Genomic DNA, 14,843 nt, shown 5'->3' with positions numbered 1-14,843 from the left:
TTTACTACTGCTACTGCTGCTACTACTACTGCTTCTACAACTACTGCTACTACTACTGCAAATACTGCTACTGCTTTTACTACTGCTACTACTACTTCTACAACTACTGCTACTACTACTGCAAATACTGCTACTGCTTTTACTACTGCTACTGCTGCTACTACTACTGCTTCTACAACTACTGCTACTACTACTGCTAATACAGCTACTAATACCACTACTACTGCTACAACTGCTTCTACAACTACTGCTACTACTAATACTGCTCCTACTACTACTGCAACTACTATTACTGCTATTACTACTACTGCAACTTCTACTGCAACTACTACTACTGCAACTACTACTACTGCTACTGCAACTACTACTGCTACAACTACTGCAACTACTAATACTGCAACAACTAATACTACTACTACTACAACTACTGCTACTACAACTACTGCAACTACTACTAATACCATTACTACTGCTACAACTGCTTCTACAACTACTGCTCCTACTACTACTGCAACTACTATTACTGCTATTACTACTACTGCAACTTCTACTGCAACTACTACTACTGCAACTACTACTACTGCTACTGCAACTACTACTGCTACAACTACTGCAACTACTACTACTGCTTCTACAACTACAACTTCTGCTACTACTGCTACTACTACTACTAATACCGCTACTCCTACTACTGCTAATACTGCTGCTACAACTTCTACAGCTACTACTACTGCTACTGCTGCTACTACTACTACTAATACTGCTATTGCTACTAATGCTACTACTACTGCAAATACTGCTACTGCTTTTACTACTGCTACTAATACTGCTGCTACTACAACTACTGCTACTACAACTACTGCTACTGCTGCTACTACTACTACTAATACTGCTATTGCTACTAATGCTACTACTACTGCAAATACTGCTACTGCTTTTACTACTGCTACTACTACTACTGCTTCTACAACTACAACTTCTGCTACTACTGCTACTACTACAACTAATACCGCTACTCCTACTACTGCTAATACTGCTGCTACTACTGCTACTACTACTACTAATACTGCTGCTACAACTTCTACAGCTACTACTACTGCTACTACTACTAATACTGCTATTACTACTACTGCAAGTACTGCTACTGCTTTTACTACTGCTACTACTACTGCTTCTACAACTACTGCTACTGCAAACACTGCTACTACTACTACTACTGCTAATACTGCTACTACTGCAACTACTACTACTGCTACTACTGCTTCTACAAATACTGCTACTACATCTACTTCTACTAATACTGCTACTACTACCACTACTACTGCTTCTACAACTACTGCTACTACTACTACTAATACCGCTGCTCCTACAACTACTACTACTAATACTGCTATTGCTACTACTGCTACTACTACTGCAAATACTGCTACTGCTTTTACTACTGCTACTACTACTACTACTACTGCTTCTACAACTACTGCTACTACTCCTGCAAATACTGCTACTACTGCTTCTACAAATACTGCTACTACATCTACTTCTACTAATACTGCTACTACTACCACTACTACTGCTTCTACAACTACTGCTACTACTACTACTAATACCGCTACTCCTACTACTACTGCTAATACTGCTGCTACTACTAATACTACTAATACTGCTGCTACAACTACTACAGCTACTACTACTGCTACTACAACTACTGCTACTACTACTAATACTGCTACTGCGACTACTACTAATACTGCTACTACTACTACTACTACTAATACTGCTACTACTACTACTGCTACTACTACTGCAAATACTGCTACTGCTTTTACTACTGCTACTGCTGCTACTACTACTGCTTCTACAACTACTGCTACTACTACTGCAAATACTGCTACTGCTTTTACTACTGCTACTACTACTTCTACAACTACTGCTACTACTACTGCAAATACTGCTACTGCTTTTACTACTGCTACTGCTGCTACTACTACTGCTTCTACAACTACTGCTACTACTACTGCTAATACAGCTACTAATACCACTACTACTGCTACAACTGCTTCTACATCTACTGCTACTACTAATACTGCTCCTACTACTACTGCAACTACTATTACTGCTATTACTACTACTGCAACTTCTACTGCAACTACTACTACTGCAACTACTACTACTGCTACTGCAACTACTAATGCTACAACTACTGCAACTACTAATACTGCAACAACTAATATTACTACTACTACAACTACTGCTACTACAACTACTGCAACTACTACTACTAATACCATTACTACTGCTACAACTGCTTCTACAACTACTGCTCCTACTACTACTGCAACTACTATTACTGCTATTACTACTACTGCAACTTCTACTGCAACTACTACTACTGCAACTACTACTACTGCTACTGCAACTACTACTGCTACAACTACTGCAACTACTACTACTGCTTCTACAACTACAACTACAACTTCTGCTACTACTGCTACTACTACTACTAATACCGCTACTCCTACTACTGCTAATACTGCTGCTACTACTGCTACTACTACTACTACTAATACTGCTGCTACAACTTCTACAGCTACTACTACTGCTACTGCTACTACTACTACTAATACTGCTATTGCTACTAATGCTACTACTACTGCAAATACTGCTACTGCTTTTACTACTGCTACTAATACTGCTGCTACAACTTCTACAGCTACTACTACTGCTACTGCTGCTACTACTACTACTAATACTGCTATTGCTACTAATGCTACTACTACTGCAAATACTGCTACTGCTTTTACTACTGCTACTACTACTACTGCTTCTACAACTACAACTTCTGCTACTACTGCTACTACTACAACTAATACCGCTACTCCTACTACTGCTAATACTGCTGCTACTACTGCTACTACTACTACTAATACTGCTGCTACAACTTCTACAACTACTACCACTACTACTGCTTCTACAACTACTGCTACTACTACTAGTAATACCGCTACTCCTACTACTACTGCTAATACTGCTGCTACTACTGCTACTAATACTACTAATACTGCTACTACAACTACTGCTACTACTACTAATACTGCTACTGCGACTACTAATACTGCTACTACTACTACTACTACTAATACTGCTACTACTACTGCTACTACTACTGCAAATACTGCTACTGCTTTTACTACTGCTACTACAACTACTAGTACTGCTGCTACTACTACTGCAACTACTACTAATACTGCTACAACTACTTCTACTACTGCAACTACTACTACTAATACTGCTACAACTACTTTTACTAATACTGCTACTACAGCTACTACTGCTAATACTGCTACAACTACTACTACTACTGCTATTGCTACTACTGCTACTACTACTGCAAATACTGCTACTGCTTTTACTACTGCTACTACTACTGCTTCTACAACTACTGCTACTACTACTGGCACTGCTAATACTGCTACTACTACTGCAACTACTACTACTACTGCAACTACTACTGCTACAACTACTGCAACTACTACTGCTACAACTACTGCTACTGCTACTGCAACTACAACTACTGCTACTACTAATACTACAACTACTAATACTGCAACTACTACTGCTGCTACTGCTACTGCTGCTACTACTACTGCAACTACTACTACTGCAACTACTACTGCTACTACAACTACTGTTTCTACTAATACCGCTATTGCTACTACTACTGCTAATACTGCTGCTACTACTACTGCTACTACTACTGCTGCTACTACTAATACTGCTACTACTACTGCAACTACAACTACTGCTACTACTGCTGCAACAACTACTACAGCTACTACTACTGCTACTACTACTAATAATGCTACTGCTACTTCTGCTACCGCTTCTACTACTACTAATACTGCTACTACTACTACTACTACTAATACTACTGCAACTACTACTACTGCTACTGCAACTACTACTGCTTCAACTACTGCAACTACTAATACTGCAACTACTGCTACTGCTACTGCAACTACTACTACTACAACTACTGCTACTACAACTACTGCAACTACTACTACTGCTACTGCAACTACTAATACTGCAACTACTGCTACTGCTGCTACTACTACTGCAACTACTGCTACTACAAATACTGCTACTACTAATACTGCAACTACTAATACTGCTGCTACTGCTGCTACTACTACTGCAACTACTACTACTGCTACTGCAACTACTACTGCTACTACAACTACTGTTACTACTAATACCGCTATTGCTACTACTACTGCTAATACTGCTGCTACTACTACTGCTATTACTACTGCTACTACTAATACTGCTACTACTACTACTGCAACTACTACTACTACAACTACTGCAACTACTGCTACTGCTACTGCAACTACTGCTACTGCTACTACTACTACTACAGCTACTACTACTGCTACTACTACTAATACTGCTACCGCTTCTACTACTACTAATACTGCTACTACTACTACTAATACTACTACTGCAACTACTACTACTAATACTGCAACTACTACTGCTATTGCTGCTACTACTACTACTGAAACTACTACTGCTACTACTGCAACTACTACTAATACTGCTACTACTGCTACTGCTAAGTGCCCCCAGTAGTAGTCCCCCCTTTGCAGTGCCCCCAGTAGTAGTCCTCTCTATGCAGTACCCCCAGTAGTAGTCCACCCTATGCAGTGCCCCCAGTAGTAGTCCACCCTGTGGAGTGCCCCCAGTAGTAGTCTCCTCTATGCAGTGCCCCAGTAGTAGTCCCTTCTATGCAGTACCCCAGTAGTAGTCCCCTCTATGCAGTGCCCTCAGTAGTAGTCCCCTCTATGCAGTGCCCCCAAGTAAAAGTCCACCCTATGCAGTGCCCCCAGTAGTAGTCCCCCTTATGCATTGCCCCCAGTAGTAGTCCCCCTATACAGTGCCCCCAGTAGTAGTCCCCCTATACAGTGCCCCCAGTAGTAGTCCCCCTCATGCATTGCCCCCAGTAGTAGTCCCCTCTATGCAGTGCCCTCAGTAGTAGTCCACCCTGTGCACTTCCCCCAGTAGTAGTCCCCTCTATGCAGTGCCCCCAGTAGTAGTCCCCTCTATGCAGTGCCCTCAGTAGTAGTCCCCTCTATGCAGTGCCCCCCAGTAAAAGTCCACCCTATACAGTGCCACCAGTAGTAATCACCCTATACAGTGCCCCCCAATAGTAGTCCTCCTATACAGTGCCCCCAGTAGTAGTCCCCCTATGCAGTGCCCCAGTAGTAGTCCCCCTCATGCATTGCCCCAGTATTAGTCCCCCTATACAGTCCCACCAGTAGTAGTCACTCCTATATAGTGCCCCCTGTAGCAACCAACCCCCCATAATGTGCCTCCAGTAGCGGCCCCCACAATACAGTGTCCCCAGTAGCTGCCATCCCCCCATAATGTGCCCCCAGTTGCGGCCCCCACAATACAGTGCCCCCAGTAGCGGCCATCCCCCCCATAATGTGCCCCCAGTAGCTTCCCCCACAATACAGTACCCCCAGTAGCGGCCATCCCCCCATAAGGTGTCCCCAGTAGCGCCCCCCACAATACAGTGCCCGGGGTTGCAGCCATCCCCCCCATAACGTGCCCCCAGTAGCGGCCACTCCCTATACACTGCCCCCTAGTAGCCACATTCCCCCCCCATGCTGTGGCAGAAAAAAAAAACACACACAAAAAAATCACCTAACCTGATCCCTGATCCTGTCGAGGACCGCTGCTCTCCACTCTTCTGGGCCCACTCTCGCTCTGCAATATGGGATGGGACAGACGCTGCGGAGGGATCCGAAAGACAGAGCTCATGATTGAGCTCCAGCCCCCTCCCTCCGTGGAAGACGCAGCAGCCAATGAGAGTCTGTCTGGCTGCTATAACAAACAGACAGCCACCGCTGGCGGTTGTTTGTTTGTAACTGCGGTCTGCCCTACACTTGGGGCCCGGGGGACTAGCGGGGCTTGTTCAAGCCCCTGGGGTAGTCCTCCCATTGGCTGCTGGTGGCACTGCCGGACTGCGCCCCCTTTGGCCGGCTCCCCTGGCGAGTGCCATCCTGGCTAATTGGTAGATACGCCCCTGGCTAATACTACTACAACTACTACTACTGCTACTGCTGATACTGCTACTACTGCTACTGCTCGTGCTACTGCTACTACTGGTGATGCATGGTTCCAACCTAGGTCAGACCCAGGTCAAGCACTGTTTACACAGCACCATCGATCTGGGTTATTTCAGGTCAGCCCTGTTCACACTAAACCTGGGACTGCCCTGCTAAACTTGTGAGGTCATAAAAAGTGACCAACCATCAATCAGCTCATTTTAGGCATGACCCTGGCCAGATAACCCGGGTTACGCCGTTTACACTGCACCATTACCCAGGTACTATCCTGGTAGCCACCTGGGTTGGATTGCCGGGTCACTTGACCCGGGTTGTTTCTCAGGGACCCTTTAACACTGAGATGCGACCCAGGTAGACCCAGCAAAACCCAGGTTTTTGCTCTGGTGTAAAAGGGGTATTATATTCTCTCTCTCCTGCCTCTAGCTACAGTGTAGCAGTAGGTAGCTAGCAATCAGAGAGTGGGGGTAGGGAGTACAGGTGATTAATTTTCTGGCAGCAGAAAGAGGTGGGAGAGCCCTGAAATATCCCTTGTCATGAATGTAATAATTCAGCACATCACAGGTAACACTACAGGAGGAAGTTCAGGAGCAGAATATTTTATACCAGGTATAAGAGGTCATGCTAGAGGTCCAGAAAGTGGTGTAGTTTAAACATACAATCTAATACATTTGGTCCAGAAAGGAGTAATTTCATTTTGTTTAATGTGTATTACAGCTCTCAGGCGTGAAATTGAAAGTGAAGCTTAAACCATTCTGCCAAGATGAAGACTAACTACATCCTGTGCTATGTAATCTTCTGTTTCCTGACTAGAATTCCAAGCAATCAAGGTTTGAATATTTTATTATTCATTTAAAATACATCCTACAAAAAAAGGTTGGAATCAGTATCACAATTCTTGCTGATCTAAAGAGTAGGGAAGAAACTTTTTATTCATGTGGTACATTATGACCCATACATGCCTAGTCTCCCGGGAGTCGCAGGAGGCTCCAGATTTTTGGGGAACCCCCCCGCACCCTCGAAAGAGTAGGCAAATCTCCCGCATCTCGCCCACTTCCTAGAGAAGTGGGCAGGATGGGGAGATTTTCCAAGCAATTTGCAGGTCCGTAGGGAGGGGGCAGGGCTAGATGACGCAAATCGCTGCATTTAGCCCCACCCTCTCCTCATGGACCCGCGAATCGCGGGGTTTGACTGTAAAGGGGACGGGCCTAATGACAGCTCCGCCCCCCAAAGATGAAAGCAACAGGTCCCCTCCCTGGAAGGTGCAGCAGAAAGTCGGTAAGTATGTTATGACCATGTGTGGTGAATTCGTTAGTCAAATTAGAAAGTATCTGAGCTTTGATCCCTATTCTAGAAGTTTAATTCTACTCACATGAGAAATGGATCACAGAGCTGACATACAACCAACTGCAATCTTGAGAAGCAGCGATTTATAGACCATCAAATGTACGAGATTCCACTTGGCCTTCTAAAGTAGACCCAGTGGTCGGCCGACCTTCCCACAGACCGAGCGACCAATTTAGTAAGCAAGCATACACACTTACCAATTGGCCACTCGATGGGCCAAATGTAATAGGTTGCGAGCTTGTTAAAAATGCAAGTTTAACGCTAAACTTGCATTTTTACTCACTCGCAAATGTAATAGAAACTCGCATTTTTCGGGTTTTACTATTACTTGCAAAAAAGCATTTCACATCCAGATGTTTTCCCATTCTCTAGATAGAACTCGGGCAAAATAATAGAGAACGAGTGCTTCACTCGCACATATTACTGCCTGAGAACTCGCAAAAACAATAGACCAGCTTCAGGATAATGAGTATACAGTATCCTGAGCAGGTCAGAGAAACACAGAAACATGCACATATCCTAGAGATACGTGCATGTTTCTGTGTATACATATGAAAATACTTTAAAAAATAAGTAAAATATGTGCACCCTCTTCCCAGAAGCATAACCAGCCCCGGGCTCTGTGGTTTTTAAAACACAGGGGACAAAGGCCCTGATTCAGAGCCGGACGCTCTGACAGAGCGCTCGCTCTGAATCAGGGTCATCCCTCCTACTTTTTGGAGTGGCCTCCTGGCCGCTCAGATAGCTGTGGGTGACCACCCACAGCTATAGCGAGTGACCAAAATGATGGTCGCGATGGTCAAGACCATCGCAACCATCGGGCTTGTGATGAGACCCTTGCGGTAGGGTCTCGCTGCCGCAAGTCCTGGAGTGCTTTTGGCTCTACCATGCAAACGCAAAATCCACTTTTTTCCTACAGACACTATTTAGGGGAGCGGCTCAGTCTGTGGGCAAGTGTTTAGGGACAAGATGTGTGGTAAGTCAGTGGTGGCAGTGGTGTGTACGACAAAGCATTGCACACGGGCCACTCGGTCAAGAGTGGCCAACACCGCACACTCTGCACCCATTGACTATATTTACCTCTTCACCAGTGGGCTGCAGGAAATGAGTCCCTGTTCCTCAGAGATCTGTGCATGTGCAGTAAAGAAATCACTGGATATCTGCACATGCGCTAACGAGAACTGGCATTCCCTAATGAGAAACAGTGGGCCCTGCACAGGGACTGCACAAGGGCCCCCTCCTCTCTTAAACAGCCCAAATGACAAAAGGCTGTTATAAAATAGGGAGAGTGGTTTCTTTTGAGCAGTTTTTTTCAGTTTTATGAGTGTGGGAAACAATTTAAGATGAGCAACTTCCAAAGAAGATATTTCCTTTGGTCTCTCTAGGGCACAGGTTCTCAAACTCAGTCCTCAGGACCCCAAACAGTGCATGTTTTGCAGGTCTCCTCACATAATTACTAGTGAAATACTGTAGTTAGCTGCACCTGTAGATCTTTTAAAATGTGTCAGTGAGTAATGAATACACCTGTGCACCTGCTGGGTGACCTGCAAAAAGTGAATTGTGTGGGGTCCTGAGGACCGAGTTTGAGAACCACTGCTCTAGGGGGTATATTTACTAAAGTGCAGGTTTTTAGAAGTGAAGTTGTTGCCCATAGCAACCAATCATATTCTATTTAACATTTAAGTAGCACCTTCAAGGAGATAATAACTAGAACCTGATTGGTTGCTATGGGCAACATCTCCACTTTTATAAACTCTCACTTTAGTGAATTACCCCCTAGGAATCTGATGTTTATGTGCTTCCTCTGTCTGTCCTACCTGTCAAACTAGCACTGATAACATGTGGGGAACATCAGACACCTCGTTATCTCTTGAAATACACTTAATAATGAGCACTGAAATCAGCCACACAGATTTTCCGATCTATGGAAACAGTTCCTGGGCACTACTTTCATTGTGACACAAACACGTCTTAGGAGTGATATGATTGTTGCTCTGTATGTTTCCCTTAGGTTCTAAGATATTGGACAGTCTGAACTGTTACTACCTACTCACAAAACACATTGTCTGCACATGGTCCGAAAGCATAAATGCTATCAAATTTGTGAGCATGCATCTGGCATTAAAGAATGGAAGGTAAGTCAGTGTGTGTGATCTCACTTTGTTGTTTCTTGTAATCCATTGCTTCTCCTTCTTGTCAGAGGCCAGTGCTCTATGTGACTGCACCCTGCATTGATCCCCTAACCATTGCCTCCATAGGCAAATATCTAGGATCACTTATGGATAGTGCTGGCTCTGCAAAAGTTAAGAATAGAGAAAGTACAGCCCTGCCATGCATAACATTGCATGTTATCACAAATGTAATATAAATGACTTTCTAATGTATTATCTATTCAAGCCAAAGATCTGTAGATACCATAATCAGAAAGGTGATGTCATACAACTTAGCCAGTGGTTTTCAACTTCAATCCTCTAGTATGCTCAACAGGTCATGTTTTCAGGATTTCTGTCTGTGGAAGCAGGTGGGATAATTATTGACCCAGCAACAGAAATTAACTCACCTGTGTCTGATTAAAGAAATCCATAAAACATGACCTGTTGGGGGTACTTGAGGACTGGAGTTGAGGAACTACTGAACTAAAGTTGCTCACAGGGCCGGCGCTAGGCTTCCCTGCGCCCAGCGGCATTCCGTTCTGCACTGCCAAGCCCCTTCCCTTCCCCTGAGCGTTTACCCAATAATGCCAGTAGGAGGGCGGGGTTTTCCACCACAGCTGGCTGTACGATGGTGGTAAGTTCAGGCAGGGCTGTGCTCCAGGCGAGGGCCCTGCTAGCCCGTGCCTAGAAATGCCAGTGGCTGGCCATACACCTTAAGATTATCTGTCCAATCATCCCACTAGTTGGCTGTTTGTTACAAATATCTGGTAATGTTGCTGGAAAACGGACAAAAACGGACAAATGTAACCAATTTGTCTGAATGACTGTTTTTTTTCCGGTGTTTGGGAACAAATGGTCGATGCTGCAGCTTGAGAGGGTCTGCAGACAAGATTGCAGGACCCGTTCTGCACATACGCAGACTACTCAAGATCGTAAATGTTCGCTAACAATCAGGTTAGCATTCATCACTGAATCAGGCCCATAGTTCTATACTCTTTTTTTTTTTTTTTAATCATTCATTTTTTCTAGGTTAGTCTTCCCTCTAGTGGTCAAAACTTATATAGCACGTCAGAGCTTTGTTCAGTAGTACTCTGACGAGGGTCGGGAAGTATACTTGACCTTGTCGACATTCATCATGTATACAGTAGTGAAATGTCGACATGTTAGAATGTCGGCATATCGTCCCTGGTGGCCCAGTGGTGACTTATCTGCTCTGGGCACCTCCAGCGTTAGGGTAAGTATCTTTTTGCTATCTCTAACCCTAATCCCAACCCTAACCCTAATGTCGACATTCTGACAATATGAAGTGAGCATATCAACACGTTGCCTATTGATATTTTGTCAGTGTCAACATCATAGCTTTCAACAGTGTTCACATTATGATTTTGACTACATCCCCCTCAGACGAAATATCGATTATATAACCAGCTTAAACTCTGCCTAGCAGTTATACACTAATGACTGGGGGAGACACCGCCCCCCTCAGAGCTCTTAGTGCTGCTAGACAGACATAGGGCCCGCCCCACCGGAGCAAGTAAAGTAGACGTGGGGGAGAGAGGAGGTGGGGGACAGTAAAGATGGAGGGATAGAAAAGAAGGTTACCAAGAATTAGATAAATAATGTGCAGAAACAGTAGCAAATAGAGGCGTCGGGGAGAAATACGAGAATACAGGGGGTATGGGGGTGTCACTCATCGGGGTCTTAGCTCCACTTATCATGTCCAGCGGTGGCACCTCAGGGTCATCCGTGTTTTTTCTTGCCGTCCGCGGCATCCCTGAAACACTGCAACTCCATTGTAAACAAACAGTCTGGCCGCATGGGTGCGACCATGTTGGATTTGCTTACATGGTCTGATTATCCAGTTGACACTGAGTGCGGCCTATATAAACTAGCTCTGAAGACCAGGGCTTCAGTTGCTTCCAGCTCTGTTCCTGTGTTCTCAGTAAGTGCTCCGTTATGTATCTGTTTCTCAGCAAGTGTTCCATTTACACTTAGGGCCTCATTTATCAAGTTTTACCATTCACGAGTGATAAACATCATTGCATATGATAATGGTGCTCCAGCCAATCAGCTCCCAACTGTCATCTGTTTGAAAAATGACATTTGGGAGCTGATTGGCTTGATCACCATTTATCATACGCAATGAAATTTATCACTTGTCAATTATAAAACTTGTTGATAAATGAGGCCCTAATTAGTGCCTGTTTCCCAGCAAGAACTCTGTATTCTCCATGGTGCCTGTTTCTCAGCAAGTGCTCCTCTTACATCTAGGGCAGGATGCACTAACATAGTGCAATACTTACTGCCAGTCACCGCATTCCTACTGATCGCATATGCACTAACATATGCGATCAGTAGCGCAAAGGAGAGCTCTACCGACCTGCGCTGTGGACTTCCAGGTTTAGGACCCGGGAGTTTATCTGCGCATGCGCAGAGTGATGCGGCGGGAGCTGGACATGCTGGGAGGGATCCAATCGGATCCCTCATACCAGCTCGATGCAGTAGAAGCCAAGAGGCTTTGATTGGGTAACTCCAGCAAAAGCTGGTGTTACTCTCTGCATCGGAGTAAGGTGACCAGGCCAATAGTGCATATGGAAAATGTGGTAAAACCCCAGAAACAGGGTTTTTATCGCATTTTACATATAGTGCGGGATGCCCCTAGTGTCTGCCTGCAAGTGCCACAAGTAACTGGTCAATCTGCTTGCATACCATCGGTGGTAGGTGACTGTTCTCTATGTTCTGGGTGTCTGGTAGCCAAGGCTAGTGCTGAGTCTCAGGTTTCATTTCCAGTTCTGCGTATCAGTGTGTAGATTCCAGGTGTGTATGCCTGTAGTCAGTTCGCAGTCCTGAGGTACTCATTTCTGGTTTCAGTTCTGAGTTCTTGATTCCAGTTTTAGCTTATTGCGGTTCTTAGTCTCCGCTGGCTGACTCTCTCTGAGTTCCCAGTAGTGGGTTCCGGCTCCAAGTTGCTGGGTTCAGGTTCTGGGGTTGAGTTATACACGTTTGGTTCCAGGGTCCTATAGCTGCAGGTTCCAGTTCTGTTATTTGGTTCAGTTCCTGGTCTTGGGTTCCATCTCTCCAGCCAGTGCTAATTTGCCTCTGGTATTTCTTAAATAAGCAGAGGTCTTATCAAAGTCCCTAGTGTCATCTTCACTCCTGCTTCATCTAGACTCATGTGTCCCGATACAAATCGACAAATACAGACAACCGTGACAATGGTGAAATAGGATTAATAGGGGAAAGAATAGGGGGACATGGGAGGAATAGGTAAAATAATAGGGGTGATGGGAAGAATAGGTGGATATGGCAGGAATAGGGGAAAGAATATTCAGAGATGGGAGGAATAGTGTAAAGAATGGGGAGAGATGGGAGGAATAGTAGAATAATAGGGGGAGATGGGAGGAATACGGGATAGGATAGAGGAATAGGGGAAAGGATAGAGGAGATGGGAGGAATAGGGGAAAGGATAGAGGAGATGGGAGGAATGGGTGAATAATAGGGGAGATGGGAGGAATGGACAAGATGGGAGGAATGGGGGAATAATAGGCGAAGACGGGAGGAATATGGGAAAGAATAGAGGACATGGGAGCATGGGGGAATAATAGGGGAAGCCAGGAGGAATAGAGGAAATACTGGAGGAGATGGGAGGAATGGGGGAATACTGTAGAGAGATGGTAAGGTGGAAGAAGAGGAAACAAATGTGGATGATAGCTACTGACCTGGCAAATGATATGTCCAGCAAACAGTACCAGTGTGTTTATATACATTTTAGTATTTTGCTCCCAGTGGTCGCTAGCTATTGTGCAGGGATTTTTCTTCTCTCTTTCCACACTCTCCCACCTTTCTTCTCCTATTCCTCCCATATTTTATTATTTCTCTTTGATGTAAAGGATTAATTCTCACAATATAGTCATATTTACCCCCTCTGGGAGGGGGCAGTCAGGTGGGAGGTTCAGATTTATGTGGCATGGCCAAGTTGGCGATACAAGGGCATGGTGGGGCAATTGTGTATATTGTGGCCCAATATACAATGACGTTTTTACCAACATTGTAAAATGGGAGGATGAGCAATGATGACGTGATTCAGCATGACTTGCGTCATTAAGTCACCTGGACCACACTTAACACTGGAAGTGGGCGGTACCAGGCTGCCATGAAGGGGCTCTGGGATCTGGTCTACTTCTCTAGGCAGCTAGGAGACCCACCCTAGATTTGTAAGTTCCCCGGACACTCCGAAAGAGTAGGTAAATATAAATATAGTGTATTTTTAATAAGAATAATAAAGATTTTGACTGTTAAATTCTGTAAATCCAGCGCACTGCTTAGTTGCATGAAATTGCTTTGTTCTTTCTTTCCATTTACATACCCATATGAGTTCAGCAGTAACATCTCAAAAGTGAATTTTTGGAAATTCTTGACAATTTTTAGATTTTTGTATGTAATAACTAATAATATAATTTTTTCAATTTGTAAATAAAAATGATCAACTGATAGCAAAGAATTGTTTCAATGTGGTTTTTTTTTCTTTTTGTTAGTAAAATAAAGGAGAAACTGCCAGCAGTTTCTTCTTCGCAACAGTTTTAATCCAGAGTGGGGCCCTGTGTCACAGCCATGCGCTATGCTCCCAGTCTGAGTAGCTCCTAGGAGAAAGGATGTGGGGAGGACGTAAGCAAAGCTGGTACCCAGGGGGGCTGTATTTCATAGTTGGGTTCGCCCTGCCTTTCTGACTTATTGAAAAACATTGTAATATGTTCTGAAATGTTCTGTAATCCATAGTAACCATAGTAATTTGATGTTTTAAAATTGCAAAATAAAAAATAGAACTTGATCCTGATTTGTTGCGTTAGGTTATACTTTAGTAAAATTGTGCACAAAGCATTTTTTTAACATTTTTATTAAAGATGACCCATTATTTGGAATCAATTAGTCTTAGGCATAGAAATATGTTTTTGGTATGTTATGTGGGATTACATTAATATCATTTTCATTATTACTATTGAACTTTGCTTATTTTTTTTTTATTAATATGGGAATTGTATTTTCCTTTGTTGGGTTCACTTTTTTATTCCCCGTAAATTTTGCTGTCAGCTGAATTTTTTAACTTAAAAGTGTAAAACAAAATTCAAGTAAAGCGGTATACACAATGGCTTATACATTGTTCCTAACACCATATGCATTGCAAAACAGTACGCTCCTAAAGTACATTTTTAAA

The 14,843-nt window shown here is 43.8% G+C and overlaps 1 pseudogene across 1 annotated transcript in view; it reads left to right on the top strand.

The window, feature by feature from the left end:
* LOC148483108 (cytokine receptor common subunit beta-like) overlaps positions 1–14,843 on the top strand; it is a 181,939-nt pseudogene that overhangs the window by 62,345 nt on the left and 104,751 nt on the right. Inside the window, exons 2-3 of the transcript XR_015871788.1 lie at positions 6,849–6,961; positions 9,490–9,613. The product of XR_015871788.1 is annotated as a cytokine receptor common subunit beta-like (transcript). The remainder of the gene's footprint in view (positions 1–6,848; positions 6,962–9,489; positions 9,614–14,843) is intronic.

This window comes from Taudactylus pleione, unplaced genomic scaffold (genome assembly GCF_031769625.1).
Source record: "Taudactylus pleione unplaced genomic scaffold, aTauple2 ptg000551l, whole genome shotgun sequence".
Taxonomy (NCBI): domain Eukaryota; kingdom Metazoa; phylum Chordata; class Amphibia; order Anura; family Myobatrachidae; genus Taudactylus; species Taudactylus pleione.
This window is presented reverse-complemented; position numbering and strand designations above follow the sequence as displayed.